The sequence below is a fragment of the Limulus polyphemus genome, unplaced genomic scaffold, assembly GCF_000517525.1.
Source record: "Limulus polyphemus unplaced genomic scaffold, Limulus_polyphemus-2.1.2 Scaffold4640, whole genome shotgun sequence".
In the NCBI taxonomy this organism is placed as follows: domain Eukaryota; kingdom Metazoa; phylum Arthropoda; class Merostomata; order Xiphosura; family Limulidae; genus Limulus; species Limulus polyphemus.
The window spans coordinates 69,751-76,985 of NW_013670250.1; the positions used below are offsets into that span (position 1 = coordinate 69,751).

At 33.1% G+C, this 7,235-nt stretch overlaps 1 protein-coding gene across 1 annotated transcript in view; it reads right to left on the reverse strand.

Moving 5' to 3' along the window:
- The window catches only part of LOC106471470, a 29,790-nt gene extending 23,156 nt beyond the window's left edge, over positions 1–6,634 (reverse strand). The window contains exon 1 of the mRNA XM_022400081.1: positions 6,215–6,634. The gene's annotated coding sequence lies outside the window, so the exon portion shown is untranslated. The remainder of the gene's footprint in view (positions 1–6,214) is intronic.
- Between the last annotated feature and the right edge of the window lie 601 nt (positions 6,635–7,235).

The window sequence follows — 7,235 nt, forward strand, 5'->3', positions numbered from 1 at the left end:
TAATCTTACACTGCTAAATTAGGGACGGCTAGCGCAGATAGCCCTCGTATAGCTTTGCGCGAAATTCAAAAAAACCAAACACTCGAGTTATATGGTTTCATATGTTTGACTTATACTGATTTTTTGGAACCTACGTGTTTTCCTAACATCATGAACTAATTATATGCAAACAATATAATTTCTTTGTGTGTGTGAATTATAGAAAAACTAAATACATTTATTTTGGTATTTAAAATATACGTGTAAAACTAGCTCTAAAGATTCCATTATTACTATCTCAATACCGCGTGAAGTCGAGCGTTTATAAACCACCAGGTTTGCTGCTGTTATTAACAGAAAAATGTATAATCCTGGGTAAGAGTAAAGCATGCGTAACTTAGCATGCTGTAATGGACGTGATACGTTGTATAATAAATTCTTCTGTGCAGGATACGGCAGAAATAAGCCTATTCTTAACTATGACGTCATGATAACGCCACTTCTTGGCAAGCATACAACACTATGAGGACATTATCATTCACTCGATGAGCTGACATTGTTTTATTATTTAAACAAACGTTGAATGATTGCTAGCTACTTTAGTGTTTTATTAAGCCTACTTTTATGTTTATATTCATGAGGTGCTACATTATTAACGTTGTCAGATTACCAACTGAACCTCTGAAGTGAAATTTCCAGTTTTGAAGAAAAAATGTATTCTATTATAACATCATTTAACCTGTTGTTGAGGTAAAAGTTTATGATAAGTGTGTACTAATATCATTTTATTTTCCGAAGACAACATATTTTTGAAATGTCCATCTACACGGCGTTTGTGTCTATTGCAACAATTTTGTTTTGCCAGCAGTGGTTGGGAAATATTTAAGTTTATGTGGAAAATATATATATATATATATCCTAAAACGAATTTCATAAGCCTTGCAAGTTACTTGACATTTTCGCCGAGAGCACTTACGTATCTTCCTGTTTATTTGTTTTGTAAGTAACGTTGCACTATTTGTTTTCAATATTACATCACTGTTCATGAAAATCATTGGTAATATATTTCATATCGAGGACAGTTTTTGGGGATGGTACCTCCAAGTCCAAGTCGATTTTAGGGCTATAAGTCCATAGACTTACCGCTGTTCCACCGGGGGACTTCAAGGAACTGATATACTGTTATTTTAATCTAAATTTGAATATTTCTTAACATAAAAACCTAAATTTTTCTCCTTTGTTTTATTTTTTTTTTATATTTAGTATTACAGATGTCAAGACTGGCGAAGAAACTTTTAATAGTATTGAAATATATACTTTTATCTGACACAAGCTTTAACACAAACGTGAACACCTAGCTTTTCACAAGAGACCAACTTTTTTGTGTACGTTTGTGGAGCGTGAAGTAGCATTAAATGGCCTTGAACCTATCGTTTTTACCTCAACAAGTGCTGCTTGCGGGTTTCAAAACGTTCGTGTCTTTGCTCTCTCTTTTATCATTCAAATATTTTTTTTGCTGTTTAATCAAGAGAAATTACGATGAATGAGACTATTACACTTTACGGGAATGTCAAACAAACAAATGTCACGTACAGAAGTTGTTCATTGCTGACATTATTTTCTTTCACCCACCCTCCCAGTGGCTCGGCGGCAAGTCTGCAGGCTTATGACACTAAAATTCGCATTTAAATACCCGTGATGAGAAGGAACAGAGATAGCCCATTGTGTAGCTTTCCACTTAACCACCAAATCATATCTTTGAATCAATTCTCAAAAATCTACGCTTTAGATTTCTCGAGATCCTGTAAGATTCGTGTTTAAAAACAAAATGCTTTGAAATTATTATTATTTTAAAATAGTGCCAATAAACAAAACTCGCATTTCGTGGAACAGTATATAACCTAAAGGCACAGAGTGCTCGTGCCCACGTGCCTGTCCATTTTTGCAGCCTACGCGCCAAGTGTCGAATGGGCAACGAACCAGACTGGTGACGAATAGTATCAACACGACTGGGCTGGGTCACATGGGTTAATAACGACGTTTCACCTGAGTTTGTTGACCTTCGTGACGTTCAGATATTCACTTAAAGTACTACTTGTTTGCAAATGAAAGATATCTAAGCTAATTACGAAATTCATTTCTTAGCTAAAAAAATCCTGATAATTTTTGTAAGATTTGTTTTTCTCTACAAATCAAATTTAACTAGAAAGCTATTAGAACGTTAGCAATTATATTTCTTAATTTTCTATTCATATTGATATGTAAAATAAGAAACGAAAATCAATATTTTTCACATATCGTTATTCTGTCCACTCTTGCCTTCATCGCTACCTGATGAATTAAAAAATTCAACACACACAAAAGCAATGACATTTTCAGAATATTTACATTGCGGCCTAAGTGTTCTTCTGGCGGAAATCAATAATGCATTTTTATTCGATTAAGAAAGCGTAAAACGTATTATGACGTAAAATTCATCTGCTTGATTATATAACAGTTTAGTATCATAGATTATGCAAGTTAAACATCCTTGTAAGATGTTTGTTGGATATATATTTGTATTATTTATGGCAAAGATACTATGGCTAAAGTGAACAGCCATTCAGCAACATCTTCCCACCCACCATCCACGCTAAAGGATTGACTGCCACTCTTATAACGCACCCGCAAATTAAAGTACAATGAACATTTTGTGGTATCACAACGGATTCGAACCCGTCTTGGCAGCTCTGAAATCCAGAACTCTACCATAGGCCTAACCAGTACCCTGGATATTTATATTAAATTAACTAAATTAGACACCTTAGAGCTTAATTTATAATTACACATAAAATCTTCCGTCAAAATGTTATAACAGTGTAAAATCTGTTTTCATTCGCATGTCACATTATAAGTTTCAGAATGTTTTTTTTTTAGGTTTATACAACATTTGACCCAGATTATTTACTGTAAGTTTGTAAGAACTATTGGAACTAAAAATTTGAACTCTTGAATGTCTCTTAAAACTGAAGTTGGTAACATAATAATGCTTAATAATAATTGTGTAACACAACTAAAAAAAAAGTCAGTGTTTTCGATGTCATGTAACGTTCAGTTGATCCCATAACATGACATCACCCTTTTTTCATAAACAATTCCTAACCGCCATTCTTCAAGTCATTTTGCTTTCTTTCACGGTGACCTTATTAGAAAATTGTGAAACGGTGATGCCGTCATCGTCCGACATCTCCCTCTTCTGGAGCGTGACTTATTTTTTAAGCGCCTGAAACATTACTACGTAGGTTTTCGTTTTAAAAAAATCCTTAAACACAATAACGAAATATTAAACCGTCTCTGAATTCACGGAAATTAATTTCATTAACATAATTCATTTTAGAAGCAGTTTTCGCGAGGTGATGTTTGTAAATTTACGAATAAGGGACTTCTTTTAAGATGATCGGGGTGGTACTTACTTATACCCACAGAAAACCACTGTTTAACGACTACAACGGACCACAACTCTTATGGAATTAACCTGTCATGGTGCTGTGATGATTGGGGTGATACTTATACCCACAGAAAACCATTGTCTAACGACTACAAAGGACCACAACTCTTATGGAATTAACCTGTCATGGTGCTGTGATGATTGGGGTGATACTTATACCCACAGAAAACCATTGTCTAACGACTACAAAGGACCACAGCTGTTCTGGAATTAACAATAACCTGTTATGGTAGAAAAATGACTTTCCTGGTAATATTCAAGAGAATGTTGGTAGTTTATATGTAAGAGTTGTGATTAATACTGTAGTTCGTTATTATACTAGTAATCTAGTCTATTAATACTTCATAAGATTAATATACATTGAGGTGTGATTGTTAAGTCTTTTTCTAAGTGTGGGAGAAACTATAAAAATTGTGGTTAATTCCACAATATGTTAACTGAATGTAAGTTTTCAAGCTCATTTATGAGCTCTTCTTCAGGCATGAGACAAAAAAAAGTGACATCTTACAAGAACTACATTTTATGTACTTTTTATATACAAAACTGACCTAAATATATATATTATACATTTGTCAACTTTGACCTAATGACGTAAAGCATTTCCTTTAACAAGTCATTGGTGTTCATTTTGAACACAAGGAGTTAGGCTTAGATCTACTATATAATCGTATTATACATATGCAGGATCTCACGTCACCTTACTGTTGACCACCTTGAACTCATTTCAGTAAAGAACCATAGTTAGACTGGTTCGGCTTTATTCTTAGCATAGGAGACTGATTACTCAAAGTTTCAATGTGAGCAAAATCTTTGATTCATTAATATCTACAAAAAATGGTAATCTAAAATTGGGAGGATATGTTACGAATTAAATGACTTTATGTGATAAAAACAATGCAATAAGTACTTAATGAGTTATCCTAAAGAAATTCATCGTACGTTTAACTAATTTCTCAAGCCTACAACAACATTTTTGTAAGGATCAAATGGAAAAATTTAGGCACAACATAATTTTAAAGACCTCCCTAAATTTAATTAAACATGTTAAACCTTAAAAACTTATTGTCCTAGCCTAAGGGAATAAATTTTTTCCAGAGGGAGATTCAGAATTTCAGTTTTATATACGAAAAATAACACATGGTAGAGGGGGTTCCGAACCATATCTAAAACACTTGTAAACTAGCAAAACTTTTAAGACCACTAGGAATGTCATCGGAACTTAGTTTTGGAAATCTTGTTTCGGTAACAAGGTTACTTAAAGTATATTGAAAAGCTTGTAGTTTCTGGTAACCGAGTTTTGATTACTACTCAAAATCTGGTTGCACATTTCAGGAACCTTTTACCTTCAACGAATCAGGAAATTCTTAATGTAGCTTCATTTAGGGTTAAGCTTGATATGCTGAACAGTAGCTTCATTTAGGGTTAAGCTTGATATACTGATTGACCGAAACCATATTGAGCACCTTCTGTAATAGGTTTTTTTTAAACGCTGTATTATGTCCAGACTTACTATTCTAAATGTACCTCTGGTGAAATTTAGTTTCCTTAGATCAAGTAGTTTTTAAGATTTGATTATCTTAACTGTGGGTCTATCTTTTAAAATACCTTGTACGATTAGTTAACCGAAGATGAAATAGGAGATTTGATTTATATAAAGTCTCATCTTAAGTTAAGGGTTATATATTTAGCATTATTACTACATGATTTCCCAACAGAGCACAATCTCCATACCGAAAAACCAAATATTTAACACGTATTTCAGCTTTAGTATTTACATCACTTTAGAACTATTTCTCATATAAAGGAAACGTTCAGGTCACCGCACTAAAATTTTAAACTCAAAGTCAACTATTAGTATTACTGTGGGATTTCTACCACGTGCCTGTAATACGTCATTTCATGAAAGTATTTCATGGCAATTAAAGTATTTTGAATTTAACAAAACGCTTTTCAATCCTTTTTCACATTAAAGTACGTTTTTCTAATGGCGGTTTCATATATCTTTGAGATGCAAAAATAAACAAGGTTTATACCAAATTTACCCTAAAGAGATTTATTTTGTAGATTATAGCCAAGAAAATTTCTTTTATGATGTGGAAACACTTCTTTTTTGGTGTCAGACAAGGCAGGAAAAACCCAGCTGTATGTTTCTAGTAGTAAGAGTATTTTGTATTTATGGCAAACCTACTGGGGCTATCTGTCGCCGACCGTAATTTTTAAGTTTTACTAGAGGGAGGGCAGCCAGTCAACAGCACCCTACCACCCCCCCGGTCACGCTAAGGGATCAGTTTCCAAATCCACACCTTTTGTTGTAAATTGACACATATTTAAAATTGCTTCATATTAACAATACGATGTTTGAAACTAATACATACTATAATAATAATGAATATATACACACACATACATAGATACATACATACACTTTTCTGCGTCCACGTCTCGTTTGTAGTAAAGTCAGGAATATACTAATTTTAACTCTTGCTTTCTGGAATTTGACGTTAGTTTTGGTAAAGAAACTCTTGACGTGTGACCATTTTTTTAGACAAACTTACATCTCATTCTCTTACAGCCATTGGTGATAAACAAAATATTATTTGAAAAATGAAAAAGTTATGGAATATATAATATTTATTTTGTCGACATCTTAATTTTGCAAAACCAATTGTGGTGAAAAGAAAATTATAATTGGAAAAAATTAAACAGTTTTATATTCCTGCAAGAAAAGTTTATTTTATATTAACTCACCTGGGTATAACTTCTTTGACTACTCCTAGAAATTGTTTTCAGTTGGTTACTACTATTATTATTATCTTTCCACAGAAAAAAATAACTACACCAATTTTTCGTTTGTTTTCAGCTTTTGACAATCTTGCTTTGGAATCACTTTTTTTTTTTCCTCCAACCACAGTTTAAAATAGCTATGACGATATCGTGGTTTATAAAATTAGTACAGTCGTTCTCTTCTTGGAGTGTTGTTGTCGCTCATTTTAAATATATTCATACAATTCCACCTATTTGTTCTTTATAATTTGAATAAATGCTCGAATCACTCTAAACCGCCAGAACATACTTATTTCTACTAAGATTCCGGAGCTTATACAGACAGACAGACACAGACTCGTAGCTTCCAACCCGAACGAACCTCACGCGACAGGTTTCTAGCAGCAGACGTAGTACCTGCTGCTTTTCGTTTCTCAAAAACGCCGCCGCTCGTTTCTTGCTCGTCGGGATAGAACGTAATGTATCGTTGTTTTCCAGTCTGTCGTGAGAGGGCAGTCAAACCAATTTGCACAATCTTCCTGCACGAAAGCCTATAGGGATTTCGAAACCTATAACAATAGCACCACGTTTCTTTCATTACAGGTAAATTTATGAGCTTGTCTAATGATTATTACAGAATTTATATTCACTTTTTTCTTCTGATAATTATGAAAAATATCATTCCATCCTAAAAAAAAATCTCAAAGATTCTGTTTAATTTTAATCAAGTTTTTAGTCTCCAAGAATACCCGGACGTTATACAACTGTTTTAGAAGACTTTATTATATAGTATTTTCAACAAAACGTTTATTATTTAACAAAACAAAAAACAAACAACAACATGTAATTTAATATGGAGGCCACATAATATTTTACATTAAAACGTCATCTGCAAATATATTTCAATTAACTAAAAATATCAAACATTCCTTATAATAGAAAATCTGTCTTTTTGGTCCTCCTTCATACGAAGCGTGAAAGAAAAGATCGCTCAGGTTTATTTTTC